Source organism: Talpa occidentalis, unplaced genomic scaffold (assembly GCF_014898055.3).
Source record: "Talpa occidentalis isolate TD23 unplaced genomic scaffold, MPIMG_talOcc4v2.1 talOcc4.2, whole genome shotgun sequence".
Classification (NCBI taxonomy): Eukaryota; Metazoa; Chordata; class Mammalia; order Eulipotyphla; family Talpidae; genus Talpa; species Talpa occidentalis.
The window spans coordinates 7,257,318-7,271,575 of record NW_023602073.1 but is presented as its reverse complement, the minus strand read 5'-3'; the positions used below and the strand labels follow the sequence as shown (position 1 = coordinate 7,271,575).

Sequence of the window (14,258 nt, the reverse complement as noted above, 5' to 3'; positions counted from 1 at the left end):
TAAAATATTTTATAATTAGTGAATTAAGAACAAAATCTCATGCATAAAGATGTCTAACAGGAATCATTCAAGACAAAACAAAACATCATAATACCCAAAGTCAGCAACTCTTCATACATTCAATTTAACTCCTGAAAATGCCTTACTCGGAGAATCTGGTCTATTAATCCTTTTAAAAAGTTTCTCCCCCAAACTCTATCACAGGGTTGTGGGGCCAGAAATGACTATCAACAGGACAGATCTGTCCCCTCCCCCTCTCTGTTTTTATGTGCTCCCAAGCTAAAAATGACTTTTACATTTTTTAATGCCTGAGAAAATAAAAGAACCATATTATGTTACTGGTGAAAAATGATAGGAACTTCAAATTTCAGTGTGCATAAATAAAAAGTGAAACAGTCTCAACATTCTTTTATGAATTGCTCACGGTTGCTTTCTAGCTACCATGGCAGCTGAGTTGCTGCCACTCTTACTTAGCAATTTACTCAAAAAGTTTGCCAAACCTTACACTATGTCAACAAATTAAATGACCGCTCATATGAAAGATGAACATGAAAAACCCATTTCCTACTAGTCAAGATCACCTCGGTAGTTCGTTTCATGACATAGTCAATGTCTTTTTCTCTTTACCTTTACAAAGTATTTATATGACATCTCGATTGTAATTTTATTAAAGATTTTTAGATTTGGGGATTCATGGAAGAGTTTTTCCTCTAAAAATATGCAGTATCTTCCAGAAGTCATGCTTCAGCCACACTCAAGCGACTAGATTAATTATCTTAACAAATTGATTTCTTGTCCATTTTACATGCTTTGAGTCAAATATTGTTTGGTGCTGAAGGAAATACCAGAAATTCCATCCTTGCCCTCAGGAGGCTTGCATTCTAATCAGACTCTTTTAATTATAAAAACAGCTGCTACAACAATCACTCCACTGTTGTAATCTTCTATTAAATGGACCTAGATATTTTATTTTATTTTTTAAGATTTATTTTTTTATGCATACAAGAACTGGGGCACAGGCCAGAGGTGCCAGGAGGGTGAGAGGATTCACCAGAGACACAGTGGGGAGCAGAACAGGCAGACTGACTAAATACACTGCTGAGGGGAGCAGCAGGCGAGACAGGAGAGGTCTGCCGCGCCATGTGGGTATCTCCCTGGCTGGCTGGGGATCGAACTCGTGCTGCAGAGGTTGCGGACAGCTTCACAGTGCTGTGCTTAACCCCCTGCACCACCAGGGAGGCCAGGACTTAGCTATTTTACGAATTACAAAACACACTTCTTAAAGTAAAAGAAATCTGTGCAAGCAGTAAAGAAACACTGTGCAAATAATTATGGTGCATAAGCTCCACAGGCTTCTGCAGTCCAGTGACTATATAACCATATAACCTGGACTATATAACCTGGAGCTTTTCTTTTCTTTTTTTTTCCTAAACGTTCATCTCCACTTTGACTCTACGGACCTAACCCTGATTCACCCTCTAAATACTCTTCCATTAAATGCATCAATTCCATTATTCCCCAAACTTGCAGCTTACGGTGGTGCAGAACGCACCCCACGGGAGTGAAGAAAAGGCCCTCTGCATATGCGATCACCCCGAAAGGGGATGACAAAGTGGCTACTTCCATGCACAGTCCTCTGGCCAAAGCAGAGACCGGCCGCGCGGTGCCCTTTGCAGCGCGGTCCCTCCAACCTCCTCAGTCTGTGCATTTTTTAAAAGTGACTCACTGCCTGCAGTCAGGTGCTGCTACAAAGCCAGGTTCGCTTCTTTCCAGTACTTTCTGATCAAGGTGGCTACGCTCAACCCCAGCGCAATGACAGCGCCGCCCCCGCAGGCGCGACCCCCAAAGTTAGACCTGCCCGCGGGCGGGCGCACTGGGTTGGGGAGGCCGCGGCCGCGCGCCCCGCCCGGAGGGACCCAGCTCCCCACCCGCTCCAGCTTTCCAAGGGGTGCCGGGGTGCCGGGCCAGGGCGCGCAGCCGCTCGGCCCGGGAATGGGGCGGCCGCCCCGCTGGACCCCGCGCCCCGGCCGCCTTTATCCCGCGCGCGCCGCCCCCAGACACCCCGACACCCCACCCTCCCGCGCAACTTCCGAGCGCCCGCGGCCCGGGGAGGCCCCCGCAGCTGCACCCCCGGCTGCACCCCGCCCTCGCGCGGCCCACGCCGCGCCGCGATTACCTGCTGGGGCGCGCGGGGCTCCCGACCTCCGCAATGCAAATGCGTGCGCGGCCACTCGCGCCCGCCTCCCCGGCCCTGGCCGCCCCGCCCGCGCGCACCCCAGTCGGTGTCAGTCACGCTGCTCCGGGGAGTCGCCGGCAGCTTCCGGCAGCTCCAAATACAGACAAGCCGGGGGGAGACTTGGAGAGGGCGCGCGGGCGACGCGGGTGGGGAGCAGGAATAAAGGGGAGCCGGGCGAAGAGGGGGTTGGAGGGGCAGATGGGGAAGCCAGACCCAGGGAAAGAGCTGGCCAAGCGCCAGGCTATGCGCGAAATGAATGCAGCGCATCAGGCCTTGCACAGAAGTCTGGAGAGATCCTGGAGGCTCCTGGCTGCAGCAGGAGCCGCAGAGAGAGGATCCTCAGGCTTGAGTGGAGAGAGGATGAGGGAGCAAGACGCAGGCCTGTGTGAGCCCCAATCTATGGGGAGAGAAGCCCGTAGGAGAGAGAGGTGCACAGTTTAGCCTTTAGCTAGGCTCACCACCCCAGGCGACTGCCTCTTGGCACATTTTTAAGTGCATTTTACATGCAACATCAAAGACAAAATTGCTCGAGTATTTCAAAACAAATGTGCCCCCAACCAACGTGCTTTTAAAGTGTCTATTTATGGTCATTTCTTCTGCACATATTGATTCTGATCACAAAATTGGAGGCTTTTTACTCTTTCATTAACACAGAAAGAAAACATTGATTTTCAATTTTCATCTATTTATTTCAGTCTGAAAAAAGGCACTGGAGGCTCTTCCTTGAATGAATGCCAGGAAAATACTTACACACAAGAGAGGGAATCCAGGAGGGATGTAATTGATAATTCTTAAAATGAAATTTCCAAACATGTTAGTGAATGTCTAAAAAGCCAATATTGGGCCTCTCTGGTGGCCCGAGGGGTTAGGCACTGCACTATGAAGCAGTCTGCAGCCTCTGCAGCACGAGTTGGATCCCTGGCCAGCCAGAGAGCTACCCACATGGCCCAGCAGACCTCTCCTGTCTCTCCCGCTGCTCCCCTCGGCAGTGTATTTCAGTCAGTCTGCCTGTTCTGCTCCCCACTCTGTCTCTAGTGGATCCTGTCACCACCACCACCCACTATACCACCCTCCCGCCCACAGCCCCAGCATCTCTGGCCTGTGCCCCAGCTCTTGTATGCACAAATAAAAAAATCTTTAAAAAAAAAATGAAAAGCCAATATTCTCTGTCAGTGTTAAAATTGTATCTAATTCAGTTCTACGAGGCTTTTTCTGACCCCACAGGCCACAAATTAAATGAAAGGCGTTGCTATTACACATTGCTTCTTGGCCAAAATTAGTAATGTGGAGTGTCCCTTTGCTTCTCTTTGGAAAGAAGGGAAACAAAATGACGTAAACATTGATTGGTGAGCCAGCTTCATCATATGCATCTACCTTACATTTGGTAGGTATTCAATATTGAATGGATGGGTGGGTGGGTAAATGGATGGAGTGTATACGGACTTAGAATATTTATGTTCCAGGATTGCAAAAAATAATACATACATGAGAACCAATTTGTGCAGATTCACAGGAAACTTCCAAGCATCCAATGTAATAATATTGCTTTTTTTTAAAAAACATTAACTTCAACAGATACCAAAAGAATGTTTTCTTTAGCTAAAGATATTTTGCATTAGAGAATACAGTATTATGGTATATGAAGGCCATAATATGAATAAGGCAAAGTCTTATCTTGAGGTTTATAATACAGCAGGAAGAGGAAGAGAGTATAAAAATAAGCACGGTGCAAGGAAGATTGTAAAACAAAAGGCGAAGCGAAGTATGAGCAAAATTCTGTCCTTGGTTGATTCTAGTGTTGAGGATCAGAGAATGCATCCTGGTGGAAATAAGAGTAGAATCTTCAAGCAGAAGTAGAATAAGAATAGGTGGTGGGAGAAGGACACTGAAGATTTTTTATATATATATAACCTTTTCTAGCCTATTATTTTTAGTTTATTTTGTCTTTTATTTTTATTTATTTATTTATTTTTAATTTGTACAAGCACTGGGTACAGTCAGAAGCGCGGGAGGGTGAGAGGATTCACCAGAGCCAGAGAGGGGAGCAGAGCAGGCAGAAGGACCCAAGCACACTGCTGAGGGGAGCAACAGGTGCAGCAGGAGAGGTCTGCGTGCCATGCGGGACCCTCCTCCGGTGGCCAGGGAGCAGCCGGGGATCAAACCCGCGCCGCATAGGCTGCGGGCAGCTTTGCAACCCAGCGCTCAACCGCTGCGCCACCGGGGGAGGCCCCAGGACACTGAAGATTAAGGGGATAGCAGGAACAAAAGTGGAAAAGCAATGCAGAGCGGAGTATGCAAGGAGGACAATCCGTGAGCTTAGCTGAAGGGATAGCAATGGGCACCAAATCTGACAAGGAATAATAGGTCCTGACTGTTGGTTTCCTTCACGTATTTGAATCCTAAGGCGCAACCATTAGGCTATTATTGAGTTTTGGAACAGAGTCATAACAGTGATTAATTTCGTGGTGCCACATAGGATTGGACGGAGCTGTGAAGAATTATTTCTAAGCAATAATTCACTACTTTGGAGGGGGAGGCATGAGTCTTAATTTTCTTCCCCTAATTAATTCTACCCATCATAACATCCATCTGCTATGGGAAATATACCCCAATGGGGCTACCCCCCAGGGGACTTTTCTTCCTCACAACTCTCTTAACATTGATTGTCCATGTTCCAACTAGACCTGGAAGTTCTAAGGAAGCAGGGATGTGTGTTCAATGGCTCAAGGCTATTTCCCCAAGGTTCACACATAAAGGTCACTGAATCCTTATTTATGGATACATTGCACCTTTGTGGGACTAGTTCTGAAGGTAGTGGAGTTGGAAAGAGAATAGACACTGGACTCTTAAATCTTTTCAGTTTTCCTTTGGATTCCAACCCAGACTTGTCTTGTTTTCTCCTTAGCAGATGATCTCATCTGCACCAGAGGCTGAGGTTATGTTAACTTCTACACATTCACTTTTCTCCTTTCTGCCTCAAAATTCCTCTTGAATTCTTCTCTATTCCTTGTATTTCCTTTGAATCGCTGTCCCTTTCCTTGCCAAAGCCAGCAATATTTTTGTCTTATTCCACCTTAGGTCATTACTGTTGCATATGAATAAGAGCCTTTTCTTCTCCATTAATTTTTGTCCCTCCTGGAAAACACCCCAGTTGCTACCGACCAGGGCTGTGCCCAAGAGCTGATTTCTCCTGATGTGGAGAAATTGTCTTCACTCAATGAAGCAACTACAAAGTAAGACAGAGCTGGCCTTGTCACCTCCCCTCTGGGTGCCACCTACGTGGCCCACTTTCTCTGCTGTCACCGCCCACAGCCCTGGCTTCCTTTGGCTACACCTTGCTCTTGGTTACACAGTTCTCGCACCTGGAAATAAATCAGAAGCAGCAATATTCAACCCTCCTTTTTCCATATAGCCACAAGCCATATGTTGAAGAATCCTTAGTCATTATTTTGATGGTTCTGTCCACTCACAACCAGTGGAATGGAGCAGAGCTTGGACATTCAGCAGATGAACTATAAATATGAGAAAGCAAAGGTGAACAGTACCAGTGTTTCCCAGCACCAGAGGCACTACAGATGACGCTTTATGTGTTCAGTGAACAGAGATGCTTATTTAGGGCTTAGCTCGAGACAGATTTCAGGAGTCTGTGGGTTCCATGAATTGTGTGTAATGTTTTAGATTTTGTGCATTTATGTGAGAAGATGATCATAGCTTTTATCACATTTTCCTGCAGTTATCTATACCTAAAAATTGATCAAGATATCAGTGATTATGCAAAGCAGAGAAAAGTGGTTCCTTCCTGCCATTTCTTTCTGAACGTCTCATTTGAATACAATACAAACCTCATTTGAATATAAACTCTGGTTCTCCAGAGTATAGGTGCAAGCAACTCATGAACTCAACAGCCTGGAAGTTTGGGTTTGGTAGGTTTAACCTCTTAGGTGTAACTTTTTTTTGTAAAGGGCACCTTGTAATGTCCAAAGAGTAACTCACTAACTGCAAGTTGCCAAGGTCGTAAGGCTCTTGAGAAGATGCAGGAGACTGACTCAAACCAGGACACGCTTTTAATAACCCACTTTGTAGATAAGATTGTATCTGCATGAAATTTTATCTAACTAGAAATAGATAACTCTGCTGGTCCTAAATCTAAGCATTCTTTTTATGTTCTGGTCACTGGTTAGAGTTCTACCTAGACAATACAATCCATAGTCAGTCTAGTTACTAGATTAGAAATTATTCTCGAATTTTTTTTTCTGTTTTCCAATCCCCTTCCTCTCTATATTTAAATATTTAAAAGTAGAAGCAGGCTAGGCTCATGTCAGATTTACTTTATATCATTGTGCAATGTCAAAGAAAGGACTGCCCAGAGTTTCTTTCTCATGGCACATCTTGACAAATAGTCTGCATTTACTCATGAGTTGACCAGGTGCCCCTGTGCCAGGCATACCTGCGGAGTTGTACATGTTAGCCTGCCGCAGACCAGCTCAGCGGCGGCGGGAGATCGAGACAGTCTCAGGGTTGAGTGAGAACGAGCAAAAGGTGGTCGAAAGAATTAGGGCGGGGGACAAGAAAGAATGACACACAGACACACTCAAGGGAGAGTGAAAATCTGAGTGTAATTTGCTCAAATCATTACGCATATTTATACATTTTCAAAAGGCATTAGGTCACACAAAATCTATTTTCCCAGCATAACAATGTTTCTTGTTACCTAGGCATAGAATACAATTTTCTGGCTAATAGTTTACAAGTTGCTAAGCATATGTGGTTACAATACATTTCCTGAAACTGATTTTTACATATATAGAAAAAGTCAGGTAAGAAAATTAATTATGGACAAGTTGCTAAGTTACTACTTATTCAGAAACAATGATTAACTGGTTAATGGTTAAACTGCTTTGTAGGTAATTCCATCAGGCTTGTTTGTAGGCAATGCTCTTAGCAGCCTTGTTTTCAAGCAAAGAAGGGGTTTTTTTTACTGCAGGCTTATTGCCTAGATTGGGCTTATAGGCTTGTAGGCCTTGTTTGATCTGAACGCCAAAGTTTATTATGATGAAGCCCCTCGGGGACTGCGCCTGTCTTAGGTCTTCAGGAGTCACAGACATGAGGCTGGCCAGTGCCTTCTTTAGTCTGCCCCCGATCTTACCCGTCATTGACTGTCCAGTCCAGCGCACAGGGGAAGAGGGTCTTACGTACTCTATTTGTGAGCATCCACAGTACAGCCACTCTTTATTTCATCCAATTACTGGCGAGCAATGGTGGCAACAGTGGCATTGCCAACCATGGAGGCAGGAGCTGCCACATTAGCCCTCACCAAGAAAAGGGCATGGCATGCTATCAGTAGTCAGAAAATAATTTTATTGGTTTGCTTACTGAAGCAAATCTAGATCTAAAATCAGAGTCCAGGGCCTTGCCTGTGGCGCAGCGGTTGAATGCTGGGTTGCGAAGCTGCCCGCAGCCTCTACAGCTCAAGTTCGATCCCCGGCTGCTCCCCGGCCACCAGCGAGGGTCCCACATGGCGCGCAGACCTCTCCTGCCATGCCTGCTGCTTCCTTCAGCAGTGTATTTCATCAGTCTGCCTGTTTTGCTCTCCGCTCTGGCTCTGGTGAATCCTCTCACCCTCCCGCGCTTCTGACTGTACCCAGTGCTTGTATAAATAAATAAATAAATCTTAAAAAAAAATAAAATAAAATCAGAGTCCAGAGAAATAGACAAGTTTGTCCAATACACTACAGAAAATAAAGTGATTGCTTAAAGTTTTGTTTGATATATTTTTGAAAACCCCAACTATTGGGAAGAAATAAGATAATGACTTTGTAAACAGAATTCAGAAGAGAAAAGTTCAGAGGCTGCCTAAGGGAGAGAAATAATCCAAGAGAATTTAAGAACCTGGATGCCAACTGGAATCCAGAGTGAATATAAAAGAAGTCACCAACATGGTATTTAACTTTTGTATTTTAAGTATAAAGGGGATTTGAGAAGGTGAAATTGCTTGAGGCTAGTGGTTAGACAAGGGTTTATGAGAAGGCAAGTCTATTTATTTTTCATTTTAATGTAGTAAAATGAAATCTCCTTAAAAATTAGGAAAAGTTAGGGCCTCCCCTGGTGGCGCAATGGTTGCATCCTGGGCTGCAAAGCTGCTGGCAGCCTCCGCAGCACCAGTTCGATCCCCGGCCACTGGCGAGGGTCCCCCATGGAGTGGCAGACCTCTCCTGCCGCCCGCTGCTCCCCTCAGCAGTGTACTTCGTCAGTCTGCCTGTTCTGCTCCCCGCTCTGGCTCTGGTGAATCCTCTCACCCTCCCACGCTTCTGACTGTACCCAGTGCTTGTATGAATAAATAAAAAAATCTTTAAAAAAAAATTAGGAAAAGTTAGAACACATGAAAATAATCATATCATTCTACTCCAACATACTAGTAATTGTATATTCTTTCATTTCTTTCCATATCTTTTATGTGATACATTTTATAGTTCTAAGTTAAAAATATAGCCACAAGCTAAAAATAAATTAAGTTTATTGAGTGGTATCCTCCTGCCTCTCTTATTCAGCCATGGTACTAGCCAGTGCTTCTACTCATGCTATCAGATGGGGCAGCCAACAATGATCAAGACAGAGAAACTGAGGCATCTAGTGTATGGTCCACTGAAAACTTAGCCAAAGTTAACAAACCCCTATAAAAGTGACAGAAATGCCAAAATATCCATCCATCTGGGACATAGAAGGTACTCAATAGACATTGGCTGAACTGGATATGTGACACCTAACACTCATTTATGGAGCAGTCTGGAAAATAGGCCTTGTCCAGAAGAAATTTGCACTGTTTAAAATAAATCTAAACCTAAATATAATCATCAGGGGTCCACTATGAATTCATTATTGTATGTGTCTTATATACTGTATGTAAAATAAGAATATTCTTTATAATACAGCTAAAATAGTCAGTTGATCTGCAATTTCATGGACTCTCTTAGACAGCAAGTGGAAAATTCCAAAGTAATAATGCCCTCCCATCAGGTATATATCTAGTCAGGGAACCTAAAAATTTTACAAAGAACAACTGTCAGTCTCCAAGTTTCTGTCTGTTTCAGTTCAATGGTCATCAATAAAGCAGGACGGATGAACTTAATTTTCCTGGCTAGGTCTCATTCTTGGAAAATAGAATTCTATTGAATTTCATGGATTCTTTGGGATTTTCTTTACACAATGCTGTTTGGATTAAGTATTTTGTAATGATTCTAAAAAAAAAAAAAAAAGAAAAAACACCCAAACAATGAGATCTTTTTAAACCTTGATCCTTCTATCTGACACCTCAAGAGTTTAGTCCACAGAATCCAGTTGTTTCTTGTGAAATGATGGACTCATGAGTTATTTAGGTGTCTGACAGACAGGACAGGAAGATCTATGAGCTATCTTGCCCAGGTCTGGTCAGGCAGAGAACATTTGTCTCCTTCTCTCCCCCACACTTCCAATCTTAGATTATCTCCACGGTCTTGTGACTAAAGGGGAAAATAACTCCCCAGCTGTCTGTGGCTTTCTCAGCTGTCAGAACAGAACTTGATCGTGCAGATGGAAATTCCTGAATGAAGGAAAAAGAGCCAAGATTGCACACTTTGGATTACACCATGGAGACTTCTGGGGCAATTGCGGAGGTACCTCTGTCAGCATCCACCTGCGCTCCCAGAGGTCTGTGGGGGGCTACAGGAGAGACTGGACATTTGTCTTTATTCTTACAGCTTCTGCATTACTGGCTTTTTGGCTTTCTCATGTAAACCACCAGCAGCTGCATTTTATACAATAGAGAGTGTACCTTGTTCATTTAATGTTTCCAAGATTGCCTGGGTGCTGTGGAATCTGTTCACAGTGGTGCAGGCTTGGGAGAAAAGGAACAGCTTGGTCTGAGGGTCTTGTTTATCTCCACTCTTTCCCCATGTTTCTTTCTGTACTTGGGGGATCAGTCGAGGTGGAGGCCAGGAGACCTGGAGGCACATAATTGACAGCAGAAAGGCTGAGATCCCTGGGGATTGATCTGGCAGTACATGAATGGAGGGAGGTAGCAGGTAAGGTGTGGAGCTTCTGCAGGCAGAGAGGACAGAGCCAGGACTGGGGAGTAATGTGACCAGCTGGAATGTGGGTAAGTTGGGGTGGGGGACAGGAGAGTGTACTATCTTATCACACATGGCAGGTCACGTCATCCTGAATCGAATTTTGAAGAAGCTTACACAAACTATGGTTTTAATTTAATGTTTTACAAAGAATGAAAGCATAAATGGGTGAAATTCTGCATTTTTGAAATTTTAATCAGTACCTAGCTATACTTTTGTGGATTTCTTTTAGTAGTCATGAAATGAAAATGGATGAAATAAAATCCATGTGACTTCTGTCCAATATTTGTGGTGGCAAATGGGAGGTGAAGACTTCTGCTGAGTATGGTTTCTATTTCTAGTTTTTGACTAGATAAGGACAGAGAACACTGGGGGTTTAAATCTAAGTTGACTCTAAAAAACATGATTAATTTCTTACTTTGCACAGATGTAGCAATGCAAGCTCATTCTTTATTAAACAAAATTTGATATTCAGATAAGTCTTGAACGATTTACTACAAGTTTATGAAACTTGTCAACGAGAACGGTAAAATAAGACTATGTTGCGCATACTTTTTAAAAATGCAACCACAGAAAAGTCTGAATAATTGTGTGGTGCCATTCAAACATGTTTGATGTTTGATAAGCCTTCTCAAATCATAAGCATACACTTGAACTTTTTGTTTGTATTACATATATTTATTTAGAAGATGATTCAATTACAGAATGAGCTTTTTTAGGGTCATTAAAACCCATATTAAAAAATCTAGTAATTGTATTTTTCTTTATTCTAACTTCTGTAACTCAGAAGAGATTCTAGTGTCTGATTTTTCCTGTGTTAGGAATTTTTCATAAATTCTGATGTGGTCATTAATAAAAATTGCAATAAAAAGTAACCATAACTACAATCCTCATAATCTAAACACAATGAATGTCACTAGTTGCCTTGCTGAAATGTTTAGTCATCCTCTTGATTATTGTCTAACCAGAACTTCAATAAAATTTCTTAAAAATTGCGGTATTAGGAGCTTTTCATTTATTTTGATCCAATTCCAAATATATTGAGAGATTTTTTTTGCCCTCCCACTCACCAAATACAGACAACTGATTGCAGGCTGGAGCAAATATTGATACAGATTTGCTTTTTCTAGGATTCTTCAAAGCTCAAGTAAGAGTTCTATGACCTCCCACAGAGTGGTCAAAAATAGCCAATTTTCCATGGTCCACTGGAAAATTGGCATTTACCATAGAGGGAAGCTTATTCATTATGTAAGAGGACATTCTGTAGATAATTTTTCAACTATCCACATAAAATCCAGCTCTCATGCCAGAGTCCCAGTTCTCGCCCTTCCCTGGTATAAGAACCAAGATGACCAGGCTGTGTTCTGAACACCCTCGATGATGGCTGATTCATTACAGCATTTGTTCTGTGTGCTTTGGAAGTAATCAGACAGCAAATTCATTTTGTACCTTAGTTCAACCCTGTCGTGTTCAAACGCTTTCATCAATGCTCTGGAGAGCAATGTTATCCAGAAGAACATCCTGTGATGATAGAGGGGTTCACCTAAGTCAGATTTGAAAAGTTCAGGTGTGTCATCTGTCCCATCACCACCAACCCCCAACTCTGGAGCATAAGCCTCTACCACTTATGCTGGGAATCATCTTTGTTAATCTTTGATGAGGACAGAAAGATGAAAATATCAGACAGGGAAACAAGGACAATGAAAAACATTCCCAGCAGCAATTGCTTTAGTGTTGTGTTCAGTATGGTAGCCACTAGCTGCCTGTGGCTGTTACACTTTAAATTCAAGTTAACATTCTGCAAGGGAGGGGGAGGGAGAGGGATCAAACCATGGGGTGGGAAGTACAAGGGACTCTGGTGATGGTGCACAGGTGACTTGGTGGTGGGAATTCTATGGGGACTCCACCTGAGAGGAGAAAGCAAACATTGTACAAAAAGGAACAATGATTATATATATATGTATAAAATATATATATTATATATAATATATTAATATAAATATAAATATATTTTATATAAATATATTTTAATATATTAATATATAATATTGCATAATATATAAAATGTTATATATTAAATATATTATCTATTGTATATAAAATATATTTATATATTAAATATAAAATATATGTTAAATATATTAATATTTTATATATTATATATTTATATATCTTTATATTTAAGCTCATTAGTTAATTTATAAAAGATAATATCTTTTAATTTACAAAAAATATCTTTTAATTTATAAAAGATAATATCTTCTATAAAAGATAATAAACAATCAAGTTCCCCATTAGATACATTTCAAGTGCGCAGCAACCCTGTGTGACTCGTGTTTACATTTCTTGAACAATCCAGCACTTGGGAATCTAATAGATTGCAGAAGAAATAGAGTCGAGAGAAGGGAAGGATTATATCATTTGAACAACTTATCTCTGACATTCTTTCCTCATCATCTAATGCCTTGGAGTTTTAAACACCGCAGATCTAACAGTCTAAACAGGCAGGTGTGGTTTCTTATTTATGTAATATTTTTATATAGCAAGGAAGTGAAACACTTTTCAGATATTATTAGGGTTTGTTTTTTTTTTAGCTGCTTTTATTGATGGATAATTGGTGCAAAATAAATTACACATATTTAAATTGGATAAAGTGAAACATTTTGGCATCTGCATACACCTAAGGAATTCACTATGACCTGGTCAATGAAGGTTTTGTTTCTCCTTAGAGTTTCCTCTTGTGTTAAGATTTATTTATGCATGTAAGACCTGGGGTATAGGCCAGAGGTGGGGGCGGGTAAGAGGATTCACAAATCCTCTCTGGTGAGCAGAACAGGCGGATCTACTGAAATACACTGCTGAGGGGAGCAGAGGTAAGAAGATGTCTGCTGTGCCATAGGTGGGTTAGCTCCCTGGCCAGGCATTGAATTCAGGCTGCAGTGACTGGTGACAGCTTGATAGCCCTGAGACTTAAACCCTGCACCACCAGGGGGTGAAGTGAAATTTGTTGAAGGGACTGTAAGGTGACTCTTAGATCGGCTGAATTTTAGGTGAACGGAGAACAGCCAGGTAAGCATGTCTAGCAGACAATGAGAAGTGTATGTCTGAGCTTGAAAGAGTACTCAAGAACAGAAATAGAGTTTCCTTAAGAAATTGCTGAGGGCCTCCCGGGTGGCACAGTGGTTGAGCGCTGGACTGTGAAGCTGTCCGCAAACTCTGCAGCTCAGTTCGATCCCCGGCCACCGGTGAGGGTCCCACATGGTGCAGACCTCTCCTACCACCCGCTGCTCCCCTCAGCAGTGTATTTCATCAGTCTGCCTGTTCTGCCCCCAGCTCTGGCTCTGGTGAATTCTCTCACCCTCCCGTGCTTCTGACTGTACCCAGTGCTTGTATAAATGAATGAATGAATGAATAAATAAATAAATCTTTTTTTAAAAATTGCTGAAATGATAATTGACCTAAATCACATAAAATCTCTGAAGTCTGGATTTCCAGGATCAATGAACTCTTCAAGCACAAAAGGAGGAAAGTGACATTGGAAATGCAAGTAACTGAGAAAATACAGAGTTAACAAAAAAAGTCCAAGAAATGGTAACATTAGAAGAGTCCAGGAAAGTGGTCCCTGGTGGTACCTTAGAACAATTCCCAGAATGAGAAAGTTATACAAGCATTCCTGCATTTGAACCAACCCAATGAGGGATGAAAAGACTACTTAACTTCACAATGAAACAGCTCTACTGAAAATAAAGGGGGATGATGCTTGAGTGGACAAATGTCTTATGGCCTGTTAATTGATAGATTACTATAAATTACTGACTGTCAAGGTGAGATGCGCCCACAGTGGGATTCATCCTGCAGGGGGTTATGGAAAGGGAATTGTTAGACAATGATGACATAGAATACCTTTTGGTATTCTGAAA

General features: G+C 42.3%; 1 protein-coding gene across 3 annotated transcripts in view; it reads right to left on the bottom strand.

Moving 5' to 3' along the window:
• CAP2 (cyclase associated actin cytoskeleton regulatory protein 2) overlaps positions 1-14,258 on the bottom strand; it is a 154,780-nt gene that overhangs the window by 126,389 nt on the left and 14,133 nt on the right. The window contains exon 1 of one of the 3 annotated variants that reach the window (XM_037518905.2): positions 2,177-2,228. The exons of the other annotated variants lie outside the window; for them this stretch is intronic. The gene's annotated coding sequence lies outside the window, so the exon portion shown is untranslated. Of the gene's footprint in view, positions 1-2,176; positions 2,229-14,258 lie in introns of those variants that run through there. 3 annotated transcript variants of the gene reach the window in all.